A 27,539-nucleotide genomic window follows, 5' to 3' on the forward strand; every position below is an offset into this window, starting at 1 on the left:
TCTAAAAGATCTCTCTATAGAGATGCATTTGAATAATGTGTTTGTATCTCAGTAGTGAAATACATTTATGATGTATTGGTGGAATCACGATACTGTGCAGAACATGGGTATCCCGTTGATTTTCAGTTATCCGCGGTGCCTGAGAAAGAGAAAAGAATGCTCTGTACTAAGCCTAGCAGAGGTGTACCACCGGTTGGCGGCACACGAAGGGTTACCCATGCACACAGATGTGGTAAAGCCTTCAACGGTCGAGCAGTATTGTCTGCCTTGACAACTAGTCACTGTCTTTCAAGGCCCTGGACATAATTTTTTAAGAGCCAGCATAGTTCGCAGGCCTTGTGCTGTAGCTGAACTGACGCTGCCTAGCATATAGCATAATTGAGTAGCCACTGTTGTCTAAACGCAGTTAAATCAATAGCCTTCTCAGTAAAGCAGGTTTTTTGTGTGAAATATTTGTATGCTTTCTCTGTACTAATTCTTGTTCTCGGTGAATCATATGCTTTACTTGTAAGTTTCAACACACTGCAATATTTATAACAATATTGTGCTGCACATTTATTAATGTATCTACAAAGTCAGCATCTCCAAATTTTAAAAAAGACAAAGGTATTCGAGTATCTGTATTCTTGTAAACCGTATTCCGGGACACTTTCCTTCATTTTGCAAATGTATCTCTGAAATATCTCGTTACTTAAAAAACAAATAAATCTCAGCAACTGTATTTTAGACACCCAGATCATGTATTCTAATATGTGTATTCTGAAATGCTTTTCGAAGTATCTCTGCCCAGCCCTGGTATGTGGGAATCGAGCGTGCCCTCCCCTTTTGGCGCCTGGCTTTCGTGCTAGCGTGAGCACTGGCCCTGTGCGTTTAAGCAACGGGACATGGCCACCATTGCTTTGGCACCAGGCCTTTTTGTCTCGTGCAAGCCGTGCCTTCATTTTCCCTGCATGAAGACACATGTCCGAACTCTCAAGGACCAACAAACACTTTCCAAAGTACAGTCTGGTGGAAAAGCCAGAGCTATCCCTCCATTCTTAGTAGCAAGAAACCTAACAGAAAAACTAGTACCTGGCTGTAAGGCCTCTGAGATGGCTAGCCGCAATCTGCTGCTTGAACTACGGGACAGGAAGCAATATGAAGCTCCCCCGAATCTGGCATTCATTGCAAATGTGCCTATCACAGTCAGTTCACATAGGTTTATGAATATTATTCGAGGTTTTGTCTCCGATGACGACCTCCTGATCCTAACTGAAGCAGAGCTTCTTGACGGTTGGAAAGAGCAAAATGTTGTAAACGTTTAAAGAATAAAAAACAGACGAGTCAACACAAAAAAGCCAATAAAACACATTATACTTACATTTGAATCTAGTGAACTGCCGGAACACATTGAAACAGGCTACACTAAACTCCGAGTACCGTCATACGTACGGAATCCGCCAAGGTGCTTCAAGTGCCAACAGTACGGTCATGGCTCCTTTGCTTGCTGAGGACAATCCACATGTGCCAAATGTGCATCAAAAGAGCACATTTCCGACAAGTGCAATTCTCCATGTCACTGTGCGAACTGCAGTTGTGACCACCCAGCATACTCCCGATCGTCTCCAGCATGGAAGAAGGAAAAGGACATAATTACATTGAAAGTGATGGAAAACATTGCCTTCAGGGAGGTTAGGAGGATGTGCGCACCGTTTTGGGGCACAATCTACGCTGATGTGGCGCTTCAGGGGACAGCACCGCAGCAGCCTCCGCCACTTGCCTGGCTCACAAAAATTGAGCCGATGGTTGGCAGCTGCCCCCTAAGTGGAAGTAGTTAAGTCTACTCTGCTAACTTGTGAACAGGAACTGGCAAAAAGGCCTTGTCCGACCAGGCGAGGCCCCAAACTTGAACTAAAGACTGTAGTGTACACGTATCTCGAAGAAGTATGACCACTAGGGTGTGTACGGTTCTAGCGAACTGCAGGGCATGCTTTAACCATCGCCGTGGCAAGAACACAATACGGCTCAAGGTCTCAATACTTTATTGTCTGCGGCAACACCAAAAACACAGTACAGAGCCCGTTACAAAGGCGCGGCGGGAAAGCAAATCGGCTTATCTATGCCACGGACGAGAAGTGCTACACAGGGTGCCGTGAGCACTTCTCCATAGTAAAAGTGATTCATGGATACTCCGCGGCTAAGGGCCCGGCTGCTCGAGCGAGGGCAAAGGCGCTCGCGTTGGCTTCAGAGAAATATGGGTCGGCGTAGCCTGGCCACGCACTAGGACACCGCACCGCTCTTCGATTTAGCCTACTAAGGAGGGGTGACAAAAGGTAAGCGTTCGCCGTGGGTGTAAGGCGCCGTTGGTGAAATCCGAACGAGCCCCAAACAAAGGAAGCCGACGGATGGAAAAGAAATGCGTGCGCATCCCTTGTCGTCCCGAAGAGGTTCTCTCGCACTCCCGAAGTGCGCACGCAAAACGTCCTGAAAGACTGTGTGTGGCACCACAGTCGACATCCGCTACCGGGTGAGGGGGGTTAAACGTCACTCCTCGCTCTGCCAGCACAACAGACAGCGGAGAAATGGGAGTCATGTCGGGACATCAGAATGGCAGAAAAGGCGGCAAAGTCCGCGTAAAGACGCCGGGCTAGCCTTAATTCCCACATCCCCTCTCCTAAATTTGCCCCTTACCGGTCTGCAAAAGCACCCGGACGTCACCCGTGCAGTTAAAATGACACTGCTATGAGGAACAGCTAACCTCTGTCCAGCCCTGTAACTGCTGCTAAAAAATGATGAAAGGAGAAAAGAAAAAACTATGAATAAAATAACAAAGACATGACGCTATAAAATGTTTGCGAAAAGGAGTAAGGGAAGTAAGGCTAGTGTTTGTGGTGCTCAGGTGGGATAGCGTCCACCGTGCGGAGGGGTGGAAGAGCGTGACAACGTCCGCTGGTTGCGATGGCCGTGTGTGAGGTCAGAGGCACAGAAGGGGCTCACTCATGGCTCGTGTCCGACGAACGCTGCTTTGATGGTGGCTTCGAGGCCCCGCATTTCTCGATGGATGACGGGGGAACCTCGCTGGAAAGCCAGGCCTCTCCAGGGGATCAGGGAGGCCGAACCGGAATCGGCTGCGAAGCGCCTTGGCGTTGGCCGGCAGCATATAGCTGCTGTCAGCTGGCCTCGCGCAGGAGCCCAGGTGGAAGGGGGCAGGGCTTCTTGGGGTAAGCAGGGCTTTTCGGCAAAGGCTGCGAGCAGAAGGCTGAGTCAGTAGGTCAGTGCCCCAAGCACCTCTAGTGTCCACGTCGACGGGATGAAGCCATGACGCGCACTCTTTCCAGGCACGCACAGAAGCGTCATGCATGTACACATGCACAGAAGCATGTGCATATATACCGCCGAGGGCTGTGCGAGCAATGGCGCAAAGCGTCCTTCGTCCTTCTCTCCACGCATAAGCACCAACGTTCAAGTTCACAACTCCCTTTGCCGGTTACGAAATAAACACTGAAGAAAAAGTAAAACAGAGCAAGTATAGCACTCAATATTAGTAAAAAAAAGATAAAAGCATTAGATACGAATGAACACCTAATATTAGACAAAAAAAAAAACAAAGTACACATGAACACTTAAAAAAAAAAAAGAAACACTAGCAGAAAACTGGGCGGGGTCCACTTCTTTATGAGAACAGGTCGTAAAGAAGCCAATCATACTGAGGCTGGACAGCAAACTGAGGGCCTTCAGTTGCGGAGAAGTCCACCGTCCAGCGCGAAATCACGAAGGTGACTGCTTCTTCAGATTATACCGGTGCGGGTTTCGAATGCGGTCCGCCACCCAGTGTGTGCCCCGTTGCTTGCGCGAAGTGCCGCAGTGCACTGGCGCGAGTTCGCCAGACTGTGACAAAGGGCTTCACGTCTGTGATTTGGGCACGGCTGAGTTTTCCCAAACAGGGGATCGTTCAGCAAGTATGCGCCATGGACGCTCACTGACAATCGGTTCATGAGACCGGGCCTTGCCAACTCTTGGTTCCATCGTTTGTCAGACGTGGCAGGTACGGAATAGTAATGTCACGCTTCATGCCGGGCCAGGTCACAACTTTGCTTAGTTTGCACCACTTTCGAGCCACTCAGGTGAGCGGCCAGGATTTCATCGTGAGAGGTTCGCAACAGTGCGGCTCTCAGACTTTTTGGGCATAGCCACCTTAAACGAATCCGCAGAATCCTCGCCGGTGGCCAAATAGTTCAGCAGGAGCCCGTCATGGTCCAGCAAAATGAATCCGCCAGAAACTCAGCGACGCGCTGTTTCCAGCCCCCTATTTGTGCCCGCTGCAGAGCAAGCAGTGTAACGGCGCACCATCTCTTCGAGACGATCGTCATTGGTGCCCTCCACAGAGCAAGCAGTGTATACGACGCTACGTTTCTCCGAGACTCGATACGGATCACTTTGCTGAGCCTTCTGTAGCTCTTCACTGCCGAAAGCGATTCCTATTGTCCAAAAGGGGGAGTATGGTATCGCACCCACTCAGGACTGCAGCAACCGTCACGTGCACGGCGTCACGGGTTCGCTCTCAGCATTGTGGCCTTCGGAAAGCTTCCCCGATCGGGCGCTACGTGGTGCGCCGCTTGCCTGAATAGCAGCCAAGGTCGTCCACATGGCGACTAAAATTTTTGCCACTGTTTCACCCCTGAAGCTTGCATGTGCAAAGGCACCATGAGCGGCCATCACACCGAGATCAAGGATCTTGGCAAACAACAGGGCGCACGAGATAGCGCATAAGCTACCACGTTGGTTATGTGTTCACCACAAAAGGGAGTGAAGACACGGACGGGTGTGAAAGAGGTGCCCGTCGATAGAGGCGATGTCCTCTTGGTGCAAGGCAGTATCTGCCTAAAAATGTCAGCGGACAAAAATGCCACGAAACAGGCATGTTGTGACGAGCCCGAATCGCGCAGGCGAACTGACTCGCTAAGAGCAGTAAAAAGCTTAGAGCTTTTAATACAGCATTCGGCACCACTGTAGTGTACACGTATCCCGAAGCAGTATGGCAACTTGCGTGGGTCCGGTCCGTGCGAGCCACAGGGCAAAGCATTAACCATCGCCGTGGCGAGAACGCAGTTCTGCTCAAGGTCGCCACACTTTGTTGTCTGCGGCAAAACCAAAAAAGCAGTACAGAGCCCGTTGCAAAGGGGCGGTGGGAAAGCGAATGGGCTTATCCACGCTACGGGCAAGAAGTACTACACAGGGTGTCCTGAGCCCATCTCCGTGGTAAAAGTGATTCATGGGAACACAATGGCAAAGGGCCCAGTTGCTAGAGCGAGGGCTAAAGCGCTTGCGTTGGCTTCAGAGAAATACAGGTTGGCGTAGCCTGGTCACACACTAAAACAACGCACTGCTGTTTGGCCTAGCGTACAAAGAAGGGGCGACAAAAGGTAAGCGTTTGCTGCGGGCACAAGGCGCTGTTGGCGAAATCCGAACGAGCCCCAAACAAAAGAAGCCGATGGATGGAAAATAGGTGCGTGCTTACCCCTTGTCGTCCCAGAGAGCTTCTCTCTCACTTTTGACACGCGCACGCAAAACGAAGAGACTTTGCACGCGGCGCCACAGTCGACATCCGATACCGGGTGAGAGGGCTGAAACGTCACTCCTCGCTTCCCCAGCGCGGCAGACAGCGGAGGAGGGGGAGTCATGTTGGCACATGAGACTGGCAGATAAGGGGGCAAAGCCCGCGCAAAGGCGGCGGGCTAGCCTCAATTTTCACAAGACCCATTCCTGCGGCCTTCCGGTGCCTCTGAGGAGGCAATGGAAATAACACTGGTACCTCTGGTCTTGCAACACCGGCGTGGTTCTCTGGACCGCGCCAAGAAAACAAAAAAAGCCAATAACGGGGCTGGACGATGATCCTGCCTCTTGAACCCTAAAGTACACTATACCCATTAAAGTACACACAGCACCATTCTATCATCTGAGGTGCCGATGATCCTGAGCCTGTCACCATAGGGAGGTTGAACTCCGTTCCTGGGCAACAGGAGATTGTGCGCCGTCCTGGAGACAGCAAGATCTACATGCTCTTGGGCCACCAAGGAGGCCTGGACACCGTTCTCCAGTGGTGGCACATATGCGTTTGGCGACACGGGCTGCATGATTTCTTTATTTCACACACACGCACACACACACACACACACACACGCACGCACGCGTGCACACACACACACACACACACACACACACGCACGCACGCACGTTCGGTTCCTGCCCACGGCAAGTTATCTTTTCACCCACTTTTCGTTCTTCACGTTTACCTTACGATTCGGTCGAATAACCTCCCCTATACTTTTCTTGGCTTTATTGTCTGTTAGATTTCATTAATATTGTGTAAAAACACGCAAAAACGAGCCCTTAAGTACACACTTGTTTCTCTTATTCATTAGTGAGGGTCTCGTACTGGCAGACTTGGTGCCTTTAGGTTGTATACGAGGGACTATTGGTAGCCAATTAACAGACGGGCTATATATACAACATGCACTTGTTAATATGTTTAAGATAACCCATTTTGCCTAGAGTTCATGACTCGGAGGTGCACGCGTTTTTCCAGCTCGGCTCCCTGGCTCAGCCTCCTGGTAATATTAGCGCTTGGAGCTTGCATAAAAGAAAAAAGTGCGAAAGCATGCAGTTAAAACAAAATAAGACTTTCAGACAGCAATAATTATCTTCCGCAAAACAGGCATAATAAAACTAAGTTGTCACCGATATAAATGTTGTGACAATGTTACTTATACTCGGGCTTTTCATGAAACAATCTAGCACATGTGGACTCATGCGAGGAACAGTGCTCTGGATATCATAGAGACTGCTGACTAAACAAGCGTATGATTTACTTGCGGTTTTGATACTCCTCCTCTTTTTATTGTTTACCACTTATGATGTAGCGTAGATCAAAGCACTGCTAGAGTGAGAAGCTAGGCGGATTCGTGCAAATTCCGATTGTTCACGTGTTTTTTTTTAGGGGGTCTTGAAACATTGAATATCTCGACTCAATCGCTGCATGCCTGCATATTCACTCGTGCACCATGGCCCTGCCGCGGTGGTCTAGTGGCTAAGGTACTCGGCTGCTGACCCGCAGGTCGCGGGTTCGAATCCCGGCTGCGGCGGCTGCATTTCTGATGGAGGCGGAAATGATGTAGGCCCGTGTGCTCAGATTTGGGTGCACGTTAAAGAACCCCAGGTGGTCGAAATTTCCGGAGCCCTCCACTACGGCGTCTCTCATAATCATATGGTGGTTTCTGGACATTAAACAAAAAATATGATATGACTCGTGCACCATGGCACGTACTAGGTGTGCATATACTGATAAAGATTCAGATATTCTTTAAATGCACTAAAAACAAGCAATTACATGCTTTCGTACGCTACGGCGCACGCACTCCCAATGCAGACGCGCCTGAGATCTTCAGTACCATGTGACTACAGCGCCGCCGCTACTGTCACCCGCAGGAGAATCAGCCGAGACGCGTGCGGCTTCCTCGTTCATTCCACTGCTCCCTTCTAGTACACTAACAGTGGCATTATAGCGGCGGTTTCTGGTGGTGCCAACGCATGTTTTAGACTTTGTTGGCTCATTTTCAGGCTCTGTGAATGCATCAAAATGTTATTGATTGAGTTTACTGCATAGCAATAAGTATCTGAGCTTTGAATTGCATCGTAAAATTTTGTTGAAGCGCGATGATTGAAGAAAGAGTGTTTGTTATGGCGACAATATTCATGCATTGACTCCTATGGACTACTGACGGGAAATCATGAATTTTTCGTTGTAGTGGAAATTTCGTTGAAGCAGCACTCATTGTAGCGAAATTCGACTGTATTGCGATAGCAATTATATGAACCCTCTCGGCTGGATTTCGCCACCGGCGCTGATGTCATGCACCGTATATGTACACGTACCTATACATTTGAAAATGCAAGAAAGAAAGAGATTCCAGAATAAAGACTCCAGCGCGCGAAGTTGAACGTGGGACTTCCGCGTGGTGAATGTGAGGCGTTAACCACTCAGCCACCGAGAAGTACCTCTTTAAACATTCAAACGGCAAGCTATTCATATCTACTACTTACCACTGCTGGAGGGCTTTTGGGGGGGGGGGGGGGGGAACTATCGGGTTTTCAGCATTATTAGCAAGATGGCACAGTGAGCGCATGGCAGCTCTTATGTCTCACGCGTACTTTGGCCCGTGTAGAAAATAAGAGGATGTACGCTCGATTGCGCGCCCTTATCTTGCAGTGGGAAAGAATCGTATGTCTTGGCTAGCCTTTGAGTATCGTCGGAGAGATTCTGTTGTAATTACCGAGCGCACAAAGGTCACTGCAATCGTCACACAGCCTCCGTTTGCAAAAGGGCACGCTTTTCAGACACAGCAAAGTAACAACTTAGACGCTTATTCGCGTTAATCTGTACTTGTGAATATGTCTCGTGTGTACTTTGTGCGTGAGAAACGTGGGGCACATTTTGATCTGCTTGCCATTCAGCGCGTGACCTTCCAATTTGTTGCTATCGTGCTCATTGCTTCGCCTACGCGGCAAAGCTGTGGCTTTTTCTAGTGTCTCGATCCTAGGGGTGTGCGACTAGTGAAATTTAGAACTGAATTCAATACGAACCGAAAAGTCATCATACCAAGTGCAATACAAGCATGTATACACAATACTTCTCAAATAAGAAGGCAACCATTTCCAAGCTCGGCCAAGCATTCTACAAGCTTTTATTTCCAGGCAATATTCAAATTATGTGAACTGAGGTAAACAGTTTACAGCAGCCTTCGAGGTATGTATTTTTGAAGTGTGAGGTGAATACAGCAGTTACTTCAATATTCCAAATGGCGCTTGGTGGTGCGCCTTTAAATAATGCTATGACGTGAAAGTTGAATATTATTTTAGAACTGTACACAATGAACCTCATGATAATGCTGGTTGATTGATGACACATTCGCTTCGGCAACAGTGGAGTTTAATGTGAAAATTTCTTCTTTTAGTGATGAGTAAAGCCTCAATGGTATCACTAAAGGTTGTCCTGCATCTTGCTTGTTCACCAATTAAAACAAAAAAAAAATGATTATTCGCTCTTTCAATGCATTGTCCCTCAAGGTGTTTCTGCTGGCTCTGCTTGTTTGAAAACTATTCGAGAAATATTCAGTGTTTTGAACGTGCAGTAGTTGATTCGAATATCGAAAATAATAGAGTGCTATTCAATTCGTTATTCGAAATGTTCAAATTTTCGCACTGGCCTGCTTCACTACTGTGGCAGAGGTTAAAAAAGTTGCGAAATTAGATACAAAGCTTTTCATTACCAAAAATTTTATCAGACACAGCGAATGTAAAAGAGACCAGTTAATTATTAAACCCTGTATTTTGCTTACTGCCCACAAAACAGCAGCTCGGCAAGTATCTCCAGGACGCACGACAGCATTTACATGGTTCACTACCTGGTTGTAGTGAAAGCATGAGCTCATCAAAATAGATTTTGTTTTTCAATAGTAAAAATAATGCTTGTAATACACTCTTTGTAAACGGAAATTTGTTTAACAAAACTGCTGCTTAGATGACGGAGCCTCGCCCCACCGCGGTGGTCTAGTGGCTATGGTACTCAGCTTCTGATCCGCAGGTTGTGCAATTGAATCCCGGCTCCGGCTGCTGCATTTCCGATGAAGGCAGAAATGCTGTAGGCCTGTGTGCTCAGATTTGGGTGCTAGTGGTTTTTGGACATTAAGCCCCACATATAAAATCAATCAAATTTGGGTGCACGTTAAAGAACCCCAGGCATCTCTCATTATCATATGGTGATTTTGGGATGTTACATATTATTATCAGATGGTCGATCCTCCAGCACAATTAGTTTCATGCTTGGTTCTCGGTAAACAAAACTACTCTTACGCATTTTTCTGGCCTGTTTCACGAGAGTTTGCTCTATTATTATACAGTAACTGAAGCATTTGCGAAAAGGCTAATTTAATTACAGTGTAGTGGCATAGTGGCATCTAAGCCACCATTGTTATATTTTATGTTATTATGTTATTGTATAGTTATATTTTTTTGCCTCTGTTCATTATCACTATGATATGCAGTATACTAAATAATGTACTAAGATAACTTGAAATCATATACTATGAATACACTACCACTCGTTTTTACGAGCAAGTTCTGCTGCTTTGTATTGCCCCCATAACAAAATAATGCAATGGGGGGACATAACCTAAAAATTCTTTTTTATCCTTTAAACAAAAGTTACTTGGGTTAAACTTTCTGTCAGCAAAGTTGCTATAATCCCAAACTGTATCCCCAATTCTTGGACCATCTCAGGGTGCTACAGATCTCTAAACATAGGCGAAATTTTAGTTTTTGTCCAGTTCAGTATTATATTTTAGAGCCCATGCACTACACCCAGTAAAAACAAAATGATTAGGAAGTCATGCGTTCTATGGAGAGCGTTATTGAGAGTAATTGATGCATTTTGTTAGTAATTGCATTTTGCAAGAATATATTGAAAACATTACAATTTATGAATTTTATCTATGCACTAAGGAGCGAAAAATAAAAAGGTACCATAAACAATGCTTCTCTAACAGAAGCTCTAAAAACAAAATAAGTGCAACAATCTTTTCATGTGGAACTTTGTTATTGTACCTCATTTCCACCTGTGAATTTTAAATGGTGTTTACTTGTGCAAAAAACTTCTTCTCCTCAAAATATTTTAGGAAGATACCCTACAGCTAATACCTATACGTGTGTAATTTTCTAAGGTTTTGTCTGCTGTATGTATGTATGTGATTTTTGTGGTGAGCGCTGTATTTGGGAAAGTTGGCATGGAACGACCTGGCTGCACCTAATTCAAAACTAAAGTCGGTGAATCGTTAGCTAAAAAAGGTTTCTCAGAGATTGCTTATTAATAGGTGACTCTGCACAATCTTTTGTTTTGTTTGTGTGAATTTTGAGTGTGTACTTGTTTTAATGTGCTGGGGCATAAAGTTGTTTGCTGTGTTACTGTGGTTTTGTGCATATATTGCAAGTCCTCCAGAGATGTGTGACCTGCAATTTGTCACAAATGACTGAAACGGCCAAGGAAATGTGCCTAGGAAATTTGACGAATTTATAGTTGGCCTTTGAAAGAACCATGCTGCCTCCCTAATTTTGGCCATACAGACCTACCGAGACAGCGTGCGAAACTGGGCCAGTTGTTGCAACTTCATTCACACAAAAAGACGAAGACACCAGATGAACGAGTACGCAGGACAGGGGCTAAACAAACAACTGTTAGGTTTGTTGGCAGAAAGGATTTAGTCTGACTGCATGCGCACCGTCACATTACAGATAATCGTCACTTTACTCAAGCTTGCTAAATTCACAATCATAAAGACAGGTATATGGGGCGGCAAGAATACACAAATCATGATTGTTCCTAATGTTATAGGCTTCCATGATATTGTCACGGAGTGTTGGAACTTGTACTGCAGGAACTCGAAGGCACTTTGGGGCAGCCACTTTATTTTGGTTGAACTCAGGCTCAAGATTGTCGGTAACATCCGAAGGATGCAGCTGCTGCGCCGGCGTGTCACACGAAAAACACACTCGCGGCTCGCCGCTACGCTGACACACCCACTGATTCTGCCCCCGTAGTCAGCCGACTTGCACCCATTATCAATACAACAGCAGAATGAGACGCGATATCATCTTTATCACGTGATCATACCAGGCGCCTACTTTGGCGCATGTAAAGACGATTGACACAAATGATAAATGTGCACTTCCACTGCGACAAACCAAAAGACTTCACGTGGCATTGCCCCCTTTCTCACGACATCGTCCCAATGTTCAAACCAAACTAATAATAAATTGCTGCGAGCAAAATAATGTGTATAATACAAATAATCATATATACAAAAAAAGTTTTGGATTAGTTTGTCAGTGCTAGCGGGCATGGTGAAGTTTTAAACTGTCGACGTGTACCACTTCGGTGCGTGGGCAACGTCGTTGGGATGAGCTAAGGTTTTCGGGCACAACTCTGTAGTCCAGAAGACCTAAGCGTTGCAAAACCTTATAAGGTCCGAAGTAGCGAAGCATTAGTTTTTTACTGAGTCCACGCTTCCGAACAGGCGTCCACACCCATACGTGGTCACCAGGTTTATATTGCTAGTCGCTTCGGCGAAGATTGTAGCGTCGGGCGTCAACTTGCTGCTGTGTTTTAATGCATAAACGAGCTAATTGTCTAGCTTCTTCTGCCCGCTATAGGTAGAGAGAGACGTCCAAGTTTTCCTCGTCGGTCACGTTTGAAACCATGGCGTCGAGTGTCGTCGTAGGTTCCCTTCCGTACAATAGTTTGAATGGCGTCATTCGGGTTGTTTCATGTATTGCGGTGTTGTAGGCGAATGTGACGTATGGCAACAAGCCATCCCACAACTTATGCTCGATGTCTACATACATTGATAGCAAGTTGGCTATAGTTTTGTTTAACCGCTCAGTAAGGCCATTCGTCTGAGGGTGGTATGCCGTCGTCTTTCGATGGCTTGCGCGACCATAGTGTAGAATAGCTTGTGTTAGGTCAGCTGTGAATGCAGTGCCTCTGTCAGTTATAAGCACCTCGGGCGCGTCATGTCGCAAAACGATGTTTTCGATGAAAAACTTCGCAACTTCTGTGGCACTGCCCTTTGGTAGGGCTTTTGTTTCGGTGAAGTGAGTCAAATAATCTGTTGCCACGACGATCCACTTGTTGCCATCAGCGGACGTAGGGAATGGGCCCAGCAGATTCATTCCAATTTGTTGGAAAGGTCTTGACGGTGGCTCGGTCGACTACAGTTGTCCAGCAGGTTTCAACGGGGGTCTGTTGCTTCTTTGGCAGTCTCTACAGGTCTTCACGCATTGTGCGGTGTTGGATGCCAGTTTGGGCCAGTAGTAGTTTCTCTGAATTCTTGCAAGCGGGCGGCTGAATCCCAGGTGAGCCGACGATGGCTCATCATGACAAGCATGCAATATTTCTGCGCGAAGTTGCGATTGCATGACAAGCAGTAAATTGGCCCTATTTGAGGAAAAGTTATTTTTCACCAGAACGTTGTTGTGTAGGCGAAATGAGGATAGTCCGCGGCTGCACGCTTTCAGAACAGATGTTGTCTGCCCTTCCAAGGACTGAATGAGGTCATGAATATCGGGGTCGCCTCACTGTTGTTCAGCAAAACGACTCTCACTGATGGCTCCGAGAAAAGTGTCGTCATGGCGGGACAACGCCGATGGGAGCCCGTGAAAGACAATCGGCAAAAGAGTGCTTGCGCCCGGATTTATAAACCACCTTCACATTGAATTCTTAAAGCTGTAGGCTCCAACGCGCCTGACGACCTGATGGTTTCATCAGGTTTGCAAGCCAGCAAATCAAGTGATGATCGGTGACAACCTTGAAAGAACGTCCGTATAAGTAGGGGCGAAATTTGGCAGTTGCCCATACAATAGCGAGACACTCCTTCTCTGTTATGGAATAATCGAATTCAGCTTTGGTGAGAGAGCGGCTAGCGTAGGCAATAACGTTTTCAAGCGCACATTTTCTTTGGACAAGCACCGTGCCAAGTCCAATGCTGGTTGCATCGGTGTGGATCTCTGAGCATTTTCATCGAAATGCACAAGCACCGGTGGTGACTGAAGTCGGCATTGAAGTGTGGCAGCTTAGGCTAGTTGGTATGGCATGACGATAGTTATAGCGCGAGAACAACAGACGACACAGAGACAAGAAGGACATGAAAGACTCGAGCGCTAACTTCCAACTGAATTTATTGCGCAGAGCACGAAGATATATAGAGGAGACAGTAACCATGCGATAAAAACTATGTGGCACAAAGAGCAGAACATGAGTAAGAGAAAAACAGACAAGAAACAAAAAACAATAGCACAGAAAAAAAACGGCAAAGAAAAATCTATCAAGAAAACGAAACAGAAAGGTAAAGATAATATAACTGTTTTTTTTCTGCCAAAACACATAAAGTTGACATGCCCTTCCGTGTCATTGTGACGGAAAGTGGTACATGGCAAAAGCAGCTCGGCTTGTTTATTCAGACCCATCTAAAGTTTCTAAAGGTTGATGACCCTTTTTTGATCAAAAACTCGCAGGCTCTGATAGAATTTTTGAAACAGTCAAATCAATCTAATCTTTTCGGTTTTTCAATTGACATAAAGCACCTATACTACTCTCTGCCTCACGATGAGGTATTAGAATGTATAAGAAATAACATAAAAATTTTTGGGGAATTGAACTTCCAATTAAAAACTGGCATCAGTGCGCGAGATTTTCTTGACCTTGTTTTTGCTGTACCTTACCTCTACTTTTGTTCAATGGAATGATTGCATTTATCTGCAGAAAAAGGGTGTTTCAATCGGCTCATACATAGCACCTCTACTCAGTGATCTTCTATTTGCAAAAATGGGCAAAAAACTGCAGGAAAAGTTAGAAGGCTCGCATGTCGTCAAAGTATTCAGATACGTGGATGATTTCTTGGTTCTTCTGAATTGTAATTCTATGTTCCACTCGTTTGCGACTCAAACGATAGGTGTGTTCGAAGATTGTTTAAAGCCTCTTCTGTTGACACATGAAATGCCTGAGAATGACAAGTTACGCTTTTTGGATTTAAGACTGGTTTTAAGTTCACAGCACATCTTTTGGTGTTATGAACCACGTGAGCAGAAACCTCTACTTCCTTTTTCTTCCGCTCACAGCAAGTTAGTTAAGCGAGGCATAGCACGAACCTGCCTTGAGAATGCCTTAAATAGGTCGTGCGCCCACTATATCTCTGCGAGCTTCAAAGCTCAAGTTTCCCGGCTTAAGGATTCGGGTTTCTCCGAAGCATTTATTGCTTTCGTTGCTGAGACTATCCTGCGGGCTAATAAGGCAGAGCAGAAGCAGCAACAGAATCTGAGCAACACGGATACAGAACGTGAAAGGATAGCCGTGATTTCATACAAAAACCAGATATCACACAGGCTCAAGAAAATCGGAAAACGTGTTGGAGTTCGTGTCCTGTTCTCGGCACCGTTCAAATTAATCAGCCTCACCAAATCTACAAACCCCCCGAAAACGCAGTCATCAACGGAATGCAGAATTCAACATAGAAACAGGTACGCGGCCTGCTCCCGTGAAGTTGTCTATAGGACCCCCTTTGATGCGGTGCTTGTTATGTCGGAACGACCAGAACGTGCCCGAACAATCGGCTGAGAGAACACGCTAACAATGTTAGAAACAGGAAAGATGGTTTTCTTGCTCAGCACTGCACTGAGTGCAATTGTGTGCCCCTTTTCAAGGACACAGCGACGCTGTACAAGCACAGAGATGAGCGCACCCGAGTCATTGTCGAGGCCGCGGAAATGGCACGCGAACAGGTGCCTTGTATTAGCAAGCCCTCCGTGGCTCTGTCCGAGAAGGAACTCGGGTTCCTCGAAGGTTTCAGTGCGCGGAAGTAGTTATAGTATCTTTACCTTTCTGTTTCGTTTTCTTATAGATTTTTCTTTGCCGTTTTTTTGTGCTTTTGTTTTCTTGTTTTTTGTCTTTGTTTTTCTCGTACTCATGTTCTGCGCTTTGTACAATATGGTTTTTATCACATGGTTACTGTCTCCTCTATATATTTTCGTGCTCTGCGCAATAAACTCAGTTGGAAGTTAGCGCTCGTGTCTTTCGTGTCCTTCTTGTCTCTGTGTCGTCGTTTTGTTCTCACGCTATAGCTGTCGTGGGCATTGAAGTTCGGCGAATGCGTCGCCTTGTGAAGTTCCCAATGTGAATTCGACATCTGATTTAGTTAAACGTGTGAGAGGTTGAACGATTTTTGAGAAATTTGGGTAGAATCGTCTGTAATATACGCACAATCCCGAAAACCTGCGTACTGCTCTCTTGTCCTTGGGCCGCGGGAAACCGACGATGGCTGAAGTTTTCTGTGGGTCAGGTTTCACTCCTCTGCTGACGACGTGGCCAAGAAATAGAAGTTATTCATAAGCGAACCGACACATCTCTGGTTTCAGTGTCAATCCAAGAGATTTGATAGCCATGAGTACGGTATTCAGTCTGCTTAAGTGTTTTTCAAAGTTTGCTGCGAAGACAACAATGTCGATTAAGTATATGAGGCACGTTTGCCACTTCAGTCCACGTAAGACAGTTACCATAACTCTGAAATGTGGCGGGTGCTGTGAAAAATCTGAAGGGCATTACTTTGAATTCATAGAGCCCATCTGGCGCAATGAAGGCAGCTTTTTCTCTGTCTCGCTCATCGGCTTCGACTTACCAATAGCCGCTCTTTAGGTTCATTGATGTGAAGTATTTGGCACGGCAGAGGCTGTCGAGGGTGTCATCGATACGTGGCAGCGAATAGACATCCTTCTTTGTAATGTCCTTCAGCCAGCGGTAGTCGGCGCAGAATCTCAGCGTTCCGTCCTTCTTTTTGACTAACACAACCGGTGATTCCCAGGGGCTTTGTGACGCCTGAATGATGTCATCACGCAACATATCATCGACTTGTTTCTTGATAACTTTACGCCTTCGTGACGAGACTTGATGGAGGCTTCGGCGAACAGGTTGCACATTTTCACGTTATTATGCGGTGCTTAGCAAAAATGGCTTTTCGTGTTTTGGATATTGTCGAAAAGCAGTTTCAGTATCGTCGAAGAAGCTCCTTCAGCTGTTCTTGTTTGTGCATCGGCAGCGCAGGGTTAATGTTGAGAATAGGCTCCGCAAACAGGTGTTCAGCCACGTCTTCCTCTGACGAGTCTGTCAAGATGCATGATTCGCTGATTTCGATGCTTTGTTAAGGTGCTTTTTCTCTGCAGTGAAGTTTCTGATCAGCACTTCTGAGCGTCCTTTTTGAAGTTAGCGATACCTCTGGCGGCACAAATGTCGCGGTCAAAAAGCAAATATGCATGTCCTTTGACTATGCCGTCCATTTCTACTGAGGGGTCGCCACTAACGGAGATGAGAGTGCTCGAGTAGGGCATAAGGTTAACATGGTCTTCGACTACGCTCAATGGTGAACGACACTCAGCCTCCCTGCCATGGTTTATCGCTTGATCTGTGGACAGCGTCATGGACTGCGATTTTAGGTAGATGGTAGCGTCGTGTTCATTCAGGAAGTCAATGCCGAGTATGACATCTCGGCAACAATGTTCGAGTATGACAAATATAGTTGGTATGTGTTGTCGCGGACTGTAATTCTTGCGGTGCACTTTCCCTTTGGCGTGACAAGGTGTCCACCCGTCGGGCGCATTTGTGCGCCGTCCCACTCGGTTTTTACTTTCTTGAGCTCGGTGGCTTAGCGCCCACTGATGACAGAATTATCGGCGCCTGTGGCCACGAGAGCACTAATGTTGCGGCCGTCAGTTGTACGTTGAGGTGGGTAGTTTTCGGTCTTGCGTTGCAGTTAGGGCAAAGTGTTGCGTCACGACTCCGTCGCGTCGTAGAGCTTTCCATTCGTCCCGTTGCCATGCACTCGTCTCTCGCTATTTTCTTCGGGACCCGAATTTCGGTGGGGGCCACGTCGTCGCCTATTTGTCGTACTTGGCCCACCTGTCTCGTCGTCTGCGGCGAAGGTTCTTCAAAAGATTGGTGCACAGCAACCGCACCTCCAGTGGCCTCAGTTTTCAGTTTCCCGGACTTGGGGACCGGCCGTGTGTACCCAAAAACTGTGATCGACACTCTGGTGATTGGTAACGGGCAGGTGATGGTGAGCGGGACGAATACCTGTGTCTCCACTCATTGTTGGCAAGGTACTCTGCAATGTCCCGCGGGCGTTCGCCTCGTTGTGGGGGGCGCGGTGGTGGGGAACCCACGCAAACCCATTTCTTTGTAGTGACAGCGGCGCTAGACATGTCCCGCTTTGCCGCAGTGGTAACAGGGCAGGCGACGGTCAGGTGCTCGCCATATATCCGTCTTCCTTGGCGTGCCGCGTGCAGGAAGCGGTGGTCGGCTGTCTGCGCGTGGCGATGGAGGACCACCAGTCTTGGCGCACGGCTGGCGTGCGTAGTCCATGGTGTGCGGCTGTGGCGTATGTTATTACTTTCTGGTTCCTTTATTTCTTGACATGGTCCGTGCATTCCTAGTACACGCTGAACTTCCTTTTTGATTACGGTAGCGAGGGACGAGACCTGCGGTCGTGACGTCGGAAACATTATGTGCATTTCTTCGCGGATGATGGACCTAATCAGTTCTCTGAGGTTGTTGTCGTGCAAGAAGTTGGGTGAAGTGGCTTCGGTGCTCATTGAGCTCGTTGAAAAGCGATCGTAGTGCCCCAAATGCCATTGCAAAGACTTCTCGATGTTGCTGGCCTCCTTTAAGAATTCTTCTAAAGTAGAGGGGGTGTTTCGTAAAAGCCCGGCAGAAAGATTCTCTTTGACGCCTCTCATCAAGAAGCGCACCTTTTTTTCCTGAGACATGACCGAGCCAACTTTTAGAAACAGGCGGTGCATTTCTTCAACGTACATCAGCACAGATTCTCCAGGCTGCTGCATGCGCGTCTGAAGCAGCATTTCTGCGCGCTCCTTGCCATACTCACTGGGAAATGACTGCAGTAAATGCTGCTTAAAGAATTTCCAGATAGACAGCGACGCTTGACGGTTTTCGAACCATACCTTGGTGGACTCTTCCAAGGAAAAAAAGACGTGCCTCAGCTTGCCATCATCATCCCAGTTGTTGAGAGTGGCGACCCTTCCAAACTTTTCCAGCCATTCCTGGGTGTCTTCCAATGGGGATCCATGAAATTTCGGCGGCTCTCATGGCTGCTGGAGCACAATGGGTGTTGTGGCGGTGTTGGTTGTGTTCATTTCTGCAGTCTTCGTCGTAATCTTGATTGGGAGAGCGCCAAACTCCGAAGGTAAGTTCTGCAAGCGGCGGCTTGCTCGCTGTGCAATGGCACTGTCAACTTCAAACATGGGATTCGGACTGCTGCTTCTGCTTGCTGGAGGTGTCCTAGGCATGGGACTCCAGCACCTCCATGAGATGTCACGTAGTGTTGGAACTTGTACCGCAGGAACTCAGAGGCACTTTGTGGCAACCGCTTTATTTTGGTAGAACTCAGGCTTTAGATGGTCATCGGTAACATCCAAAGGCCGCAGCTGCCACGCCGGCGTGTCACACAAAAACACACTCGCGGCTCGCCGCTACACAGACACACCCACTGGTTTTGCCCCCGCAGTCAGCCGACTTGCACCCTTTATCAATACGACAGCAGAATGAGACGCGATACCATCTTTATCACGTGATCATACCAGGCACCTACTTTGGAGCATGTAAAGACGATTGACAGAAATGATAACAGTGCACTTCCACTGCGACAAACCAAAAGACTTCACGTGGCATTATCGCGTGGCCTTTAGTCAATGTGCCTGTATATGACACGCGTGTAATGAAAGAAGGGTTTACGACTACACTACCGAGATGACAAATGTGAAGTAGGGGTGCAGTCTCTCATTAAAGCAGGTACCAGTCATCGCAAGATTTTTTTTTCCACAAGTTAGCAGTGTTTTATACACTACACTACATGGACATATTACAATGATTGACGCAATACACATTCTTCCGTGACTGGCCATTCTTCTTTGTTGTGGCGTGTGCTTTTGCAGCGAACAAAGAGAACATTTTCGTCAGAGCCCTTGGCAACTTCTTTTAGCCTAGTGAGAGGCCATAGGCATATGTGACCGCGGCAACAATATTTGGTTTTTTATGGGCGTTCGTGCGCTTACCTGGTTGAGAATTGGACAGTTTTAGTCATCTGAGTAACCTCAGGGAAATGTATCATAAGGTTGACAGAAGAAAGTTGGCATTCATTAGCCTAGCCCCTTGTTCCCTATGACTGACTGCATTTTTATGATAGCATGATTTATGGCCGAGCTGAGCCAGTTCTAGGCAGGGTCATTTTTATGTCATCTTGGAATGCCCGAAACAATAGCTGAAGAGCGATTCTTTTTAACGTGGCGAAAAGCACCTGCATAGATGCTCCAACTCAGGATATGAACACAAATCTAAAAACCAAATGAGAACATTGTAAGGCAATTCAGACATGAAGCATAAACTGGGGGCATTATTTTTGAAGATACTCATCTCGTCATGATGCTGGGAAGTTGTGGCCTACTTGGGAGAGAATAGTTAGAAAATCATCGACGAAATGTAATGCCTTGAATATGAATCCTGCCACCTGCTTATTTATGCTATGGTAAGCAGCAGGCAGATAAATGTTACTGAAAACAGATTCTACTTTTTAACCAATGTATATGCCTAATTTTTGAACATATACACCACTTTTCCATGTAACAAAAGTAGCTTTTAGTTAGAAACTAAGCAATTCCAAAAAGGGCTTTGCCGATGCATCGCACCTATTTGTGAGCCCAAGTTTATTGTTATGTTTGGTTATGCAGTGTTCGATGTCTGTCATGAAGCATTGAGTGAAAGATGTCCTCTACGTCAGAAGTTGCCACAGAAGAGGAGGCAGGGTTCGGGGAGAAGAGGTAATCAGTAACTTGGTCAGAACCAGTGATAAGGAAGAGATCTTCAATTCGTAGTGAGGAAAGATGCCTTTGGAGGTAACTTGTTGCATGGAATGACGTTCAGTGTCAATGGAGCAGAAAGAAATCGTTAATACGTGCACTAAAGGAAATGCTGAGCTTGTCTCCTTTTCATTTTCAACCAAGGTGGAGAGGCGCTCAAGGCCTGTGTTTCCATGGGCTTTCACATGAGCTCAAAATGAGCAAAGGACTATGACATTGTCTGCTCTGCTCATGGCAACGTTGGAAAAGCACATGCCATGATAGAAAAAAGAATGGCCAGTCATGGAAGATCATGTTCTCCGTCAATCATCGAACTCGCTCTGTACTATGTGCATGTGGGGTAGTGTATAATATACCACTAACTTGTAGAAAAAAAAAGCTCTTTGGAAAACTGGTGCCTGCCTTTAATGACAGACTTCATCCTCACAGCAACACATCAAGTGACACGCCTACTTCACATTTGTTATCTCATTGTCGGTCTTGTAGTTGTAAACCATTCTTTCATTACCCCCGTGTCATCTTCAGGCACATTGACCAAAGGCCACGTAAAATCATGGAAGCCTTTAACATCGAGAACAATCATGATTTGTGTATTTTCGCCCCATTTATCTGTCTCCACGATTGCAAATTTAGCCTGCTCGAGTGAAGTGGCAATTATCTGTTATGTGATAATGCACGTGCATTCGACTACATATATATATTTTTTTCTGCACAACAAACCTAAGAGTTGTTTGTCCAGCACCTGTCTTGCATACTCGTTCATCTGGTGTCTTCATCTTTTTGTGCTGTTTCAGAATGAATATCTGCAGGGGTTCATTAGCAGAATCATAAATGCCCATTTTAATCTTATCTGAAGATTGGCTCTAGGTGGTCAAAATTTCCGGAGCCCTCCACTATGGTGTCTCTCATAATCAAATGGTGGTTTTGGGACGTTAAACCCCACAAATCAAATCAATCAATGAAGATTGGTTTTCAAATTCACCACTATTTTTTTTCTCTAATCTGATAAAGGTTCGAGAAAAAGCAATGCTTTTCATTTGCTACCACAAGTGATGCAGAGTGATGTGGGGCATTGTTTTCATTACACGATAATGGTGCAGCATCTTCAGCTGGCTATATCAGTTGGCCAATCTAAACAAGCCATGCTTGTCTGGATTGATACATAATTTGTTGGTTTTTTTTTTTCGTACTGGTACTGTAGTAATGTAGAGATTTTGCAATTGTCTCTGTTCACTTTCTACGTTGAGGGCTCATTACCAAATAGAGTTTAAATGGCTGTTTTTGGCTCAATAATAATAATAATAATAATAATAATAATAATAATAATAATAATAATAATAATGTAGTGAATAAGAAAGACGTTGATACCATCAGGTCAGCTATCATCAGCACAAGAAGAAGGCACGAGATCGGCGATCAAGCACCGTCATCTGGGTTCGCCTGCGTTCCTTTAGAGCTACCACCCGCTTGCTCAGTCCTTCAATAAACCCCCCTTTACATTTGGTGGATCGTGCTGGGTAACTGCATCACCTACACCCTGGAACTCCGATCCCGCACGCTGCCGTCGACCATGCAAGTTGACGCTGCCCAACAGACAGCACCTCTCGCGGCTCCTACTTGCCCCGGCCCGGTTCACCAGCGAGACCCCCCGATCTTTTCGGGCGCCGAAGACCAGGACGTCGAGGACTGGCTGTCGTCCTACGAAAAAGTCAGTGGACCAAACAGGTGGGATGACGCTGCTAAATTGAGCACCGTCAACTTTTACTTGGCTAATGTGGCGAAACTGTGGTATACAAACCACGAATCCGAGTTTGAGAACTGGGCCACTTTCAAGCAGGCAATATCCTCGGTTTTCGGTCGCCCTGCCGTGCGGAAGTTGCGCGCCGAACAACGCCTGCGCTCACGGGCACAAGAACCTGGCGAAACGTTTACCGCCTACATCGAAGATATACTCGATCTCTGCAAGCGCGTCGATGCCGCAATGAGCGAAAGTGCCAAGATCCAGCACATTATGAAAGGTGTTGATGACGACGTCTTTCAAATGCTCCTGGCGAAGTCTCCTGGCACGGTGTCTGAAGTGGTAACTCTGTGCCAGAACTACGACGAATTGCGACGGCAACGAGCTCTCACCCGTCGTCCATTTCAGCCTAACCAACCACTCGCTGCACTGGACGTCGTACCTGACCACTCCCGCCTTCTAGCACAAATGAAAGACTTTGTGCGTGAGGAGGTCGCACGTCAGCTTTCCCTCCTGCCGTTTTGTCAGCGCCAAGAGCTCCCGCAGCAGCAGCAAGAGCAACCACCGACACCGTTAGCTCCCATGCTCCGACATGCACTTCAGGACCAGATTGCCGAGGCTATGCCAGTGCCCTTTCAGCAGCAAGTCGTCGCCGCGCCTCTTACTTATGCTGACGCAGTAAAGAGGCAGCAGCCACACCAGCCCTCGCCGTTCAATGGACTGCCGCATGTCACCGCTCCTACTCAGTCTTCCGTCGCATGGGCTCCTCCCCTCGCTACCACAGCCTCGACTCAGCCCGGCGAGGCCCAACGTACTGCTCAATTGACGCGCCTGGGCCGCACCGCGGTCGGCAGGCGGCTGCTGGAACGAGTGGGCCTGTCCTCCCCCGAGGAACAAGACCACGAAACGTCTCCACTCACGGAGTCAACCATGCGAAGACTGGTGGTGTATCCGCTGCCAAAGAACATGGGTCCCGGCGAAAGCGAGGGACGACGAGCGGCGTGAGCCAGGGCGCTGCTGCTGCAACATCAGAACGACGAGGGCGCCGTCTACGTGGACGTGGCCAAAGTCAAGAACAAGGACGCCTACGTGGCGGCGGCGGTCGCCGCAACGACGGGCAAGATCGTCACGTCATGCAGCGTGCGTACGCGGAGCGCGAGCCAGGCCGAGGAGATGGCGATAGCCTTGGCGGCGCGCTCCCCGGGCGTGCGGACAATACTCAGTGACAGCAAGACGGCCATCCGTAGCTTCTCGCGCGGAGCCGTGTGCGGGGCGGCTGCTAGGGCGTTGGCAAGCGACGAGTCCAAGTCGAGGCTGACGCTAAAATGGTTCCCGGCTCACATGGGTAGGGACCTGATACCAGGATCTCCGAACCGCAACGAGGAGGCGGATGCCGCGGCCCGTGGTCTCGCCACGTGCCGGACCGCGGCCGCGCCCGCCTCCGAAGACACGACGGCGACCAAAGAAGAAGGCGAGGAGCAGCTGCTCGATTACGGCGACATCCTCGCGTGGTACAGGGAGCAACGGCGTGGCTTCCCGCCTCCGCACAGGGATCTTACCCGGTGGGAGGCGGTGAGGTTGCGCCAGCTCCAAACCGAGACTGTGCTGACCCCATCGCTAGCGCGACATGTGTGCCCCGAACTCTACGTGAGTGAAATGTGCAGTGTGTGCGCGAGCGCGAGAGCCACCCTGGCTCACATACTCTGGGGATGTGACGCAGACAGCGCGGACGGTCCGGTGTTACCGCCGCAAGTAGAACAGCGTGTGGGGTCTACGGACCCAGAAGACCAGCGAAGGGCCGTCCGGCAGCTCGAGGTCGCACTGGCGCTGCAAAGGCGAAAGGGGGACACCCTCAGTAACCCGAGCGGCGACGGGGCACGAAGGCCTTGAGGTCTAGGCCCGCGTGACATTAGGACTTCTAGTGTAACGTGAGATAGGGTGAACCCCACGCCCTGCGCGGCCGGAGGGAATCCCGCATGCTGGAACCCAATAAAGTTTATTCTCTCTCTCTCTCTCGACTCAGCCGTATGCCGCGTGGGCGGCGCCCCTTGCTACAAATGCCTGGCGAACGCGCGATAACCGGCCGATTTGTTTTGCGTGCGGCGGACCTGGCCATATCTCCCGATACTGCCGTCGTCGCGTGCCAGCCTACACAGACGTCCGACCACGAAGCAATTACATGGACCGACCACCTTTTGGTTATGAAAGTTCGGATCGTCAGTCAAACACGTCTTCCCGTGACTATCCGGCAACTTCGTCTCGTCGCTCACCTTCACCCAATCGACGCTCCTTGTCACCCATGCGTCCACGACCAGCCCCTCAAAATGAGGGAAACTAGCCGTCGCAGTTCAAGGGGCAAGAACTGCGCTATCGAAATGTTCAAGTCCTCGCACCTTGCCGTCAAATATCGTCGAAGTTTTTGTAGACGGCGCCCATGCATACGCTCTTGTGGATACCGGTGCCGCTGTGTCTGTTATAGACGCCAAACTTTGCCGCAAGCTCCGAAAGGTGACCACGACGTTTGATATGTTCTTACGTGCAGCAAATGGAGAACCTGTTCGACCTATAGCCGCCTGCACTGCCCGACTCAAAATTGCGGAGGACCACTACATTGTTGAGTTTATCGTCCTTTCCTCGTGCTCTCATGATGTCATCCTTGGCTGGGATTTCCTATCCCGTAATCGTGCCGTTATAGATTGTGCCCGTTCCGAACTTGAACTGCTTCCATTCTTCGAGCAGCCCTACGACCACACTAATCAAGCCGCGCACAAGCTAGTTGTCCAAGAAGACACTGACATTCCACCGACAACAGCTGTTTTGCTCCCTGTGGTCTCCGACGGCATGCGTGATGAAGTAGCATTTTTCGAGCCATCACGCCTCTTTCTAAGTCGGAAACCACTTCTGCTCCCTTATTCAGCCCTCTCAATTTCTGATGGAGCCAGTGCTCTCTGCCTTACCAATCCCTTTCCGCATACCATCAAACTGTTTAAAGGCGAGTCTCTTGGATGCGTACAGCCCATTGATAACGGACAAATTTTTACAGTGCCGCAAGAATCATCCCAAAGTGACCTCGCCACCGTCAGTGCTCTTAACCACTCTCATCTACAGGCTTCAAAAGTGTTCGATTCGGCGATCGCAGACGGACTGTCACCATCTGAACGATCTGAACTCCTCCAACTGCTGTACCAGTACCGCGAATCTTTCGATGTTGTTCAACCTTCACTTGGCCGCACTTCTACCACTCTACATTACATTGATACCGGCTCCCATGCGCCACTACGACAGCGACCATATCGTGTTTCTGTGACGGAACGCCAAGTTATTACCGAACAGGTGAACGATATGCTGCAACGTGGCGTCATTCAACCTTCACAAAGTCCATGGGCATCACCTGTAGTGCTCGTTAAAAAAAAGGATGGTTCCGTTCGCTTCTGCGTGGATTACCGGCGCCTAAATAAGATCACTCGAAAAGACGTGTATCCTTTACCCAGGATTGACGATGCCCTTGATACTTTACAAGGTGCCGAGTTTTTTTCATCATTAGATTTGCGCTCAGGGTACTGGCAGGTCCCCCTTGCCGATGCCGATCGACCAAAAACAGCCTTCGTGACACCGGACGGTCTGTATGAGTTTAATGTCATGCCCTTCGGCCTCTGCAATGCGCCTGCCACCTTCGAGCGCATGATGGACTCGGTTCTTCGGGGTTTGAAATGGCAAATCTGTCTCTGCTACCTCGACGATATAGTCGTCTTTGCGCCAGACTTTGGAACACATCTCGAGCGCCTCAAACACGTCCTCACGTGCCTGAAGAATGCTCAGCTCCAACTCAACCTCAAGAAGTGTCACTTCGCTGCTCGCCAACTTACGATTCTCGGGCACGTCGTATCAAAGGACGGTATACTTCCAGACCCGGCTAAGTTACGTGCTGTCGCCGAATTCCCCAAACCAACGACTATGAAGCAGTTACGGAGCTTCGTGGTTTTATGCTCCTACTTTCGCCGGTTCGTGCGCAACTTCGCCTCTATCATTGCGCCTTTGACCGAACTTATAGGCAGCACCACTGATATTTCGGCATGGTCTTCTGAGTGTGACCAAGCCTTCTGTACCCTTCGTCGTCTCCTCACTTCGCCACCAATACTGCGTCACTACGATCCTACGGCAGCAACTGAGGTCCACACCGACGCCAGTGGTGTCGGCCTCGGTGCGGTTCTCGCGCAACGCAAGCCTGGATTTGCCGAGTATGTCGTCGCCTACGCCAGCAGAACTCTTACCAAGGCTGAATCAAACTACAGCGTCACCGAGAAGGAATGCTTGGCGATCGTTTGGGCGCTTGTCAAGTTCCGCCCATACCTTTATGGCCGTGCTTTTGATGTAGTAACGGACCACCACGCATTATGCTGGTTATCGTCGCTTAAGGACCCATCAGGTCGTCTTGCCCGTTGGGCTCTTCGGCTTCAAGAATATGACATTCGCGTCGTATATCGTTCCGGCCACAAGCATGCCGATGCTGATGCACTGTCACGATCTCCCCTATCCCCGGACATCGCATCTATTTCCTCGGACAACACGTTGTCAGCGCTTGATGAGGACACCATCTCTTCTGCACAACGTAATGACCCATGGATCGCTTCGCTTCTTGACGCGTTATCTGAGGCACCGACACTTCCAACCACTCGAACCCTGCGCCGCCAGGCTCCGCACTTCAGTATTCGGGATGGCCTCTTGTACCGGCGCAACTATTCAGCAGATGGTAGGAAATGGCTACTAGTCATTCCCCGAACGCTGCGCTCTACCATCTGCGCGTCGTTTCATTCCGACCCGCAATGTGCTCACGCCGGTGTTTTCAAGACCTACGAGCGCCTACGAAAAAGGTATTACTGGCGCGGAATGTTTACCTTCGTCCGCCAGTTCATTCGCGGCTGCCACGAATGTCAGCGGCGGAAAAGCCCGCCACATCCTGCAACAGGTTCATTGCAGCCACTTCCATGCCCAGACCGCCCATTCGACCGTGTAGGAATTGACCTCTACGGACCACTACCATTAACAACGGCAGGCAACCGATGGGCTATCGTGGCAGTGGATCATCTAACACGGTACGCTGAAACTGCTGCTCTCCCCACAGCTACAGCACAAGACGTCGCAACTTTCATACTCAATCGTTTTGTGCTTCGTCATGGTCCTCCTCGAGAACTTCTCAGTGACCGAGGGCGCGTTTTCCTCTCCGATGTAATACAAGCACTTCTTCAACAGTGCCATATGGTTCACCGGAAGAGTACAGCCTACCACCCACAGACGAACG

At 48.2% G+C, this 27,539-nt stretch overlaps 1 protein-coding gene across 9 annotated transcripts in view; it reads left to right on the plus strand.

Moving 5' to 3' along the window:
• mio (GATOR complex protein mio) overlaps positions 1–27,539 on the plus strand; it is a 768,187-nt gene that overhangs the window by 273,700 nt on the left and 466,948 nt on the right. The window lies entirely within an intron of this gene.

Source organism: Rhipicephalus microplus, chromosome 1, assembly GCF_043290135.1.
Source record: "Rhipicephalus microplus isolate Deutch F79 chromosome 1, USDA_Rmic, whole genome shotgun sequence".
NCBI classification, from domain to species: Eukaryota; Metazoa; Arthropoda; class Arachnida; order Ixodida; family Ixodidae; genus Rhipicephalus; species Rhipicephalus microplus.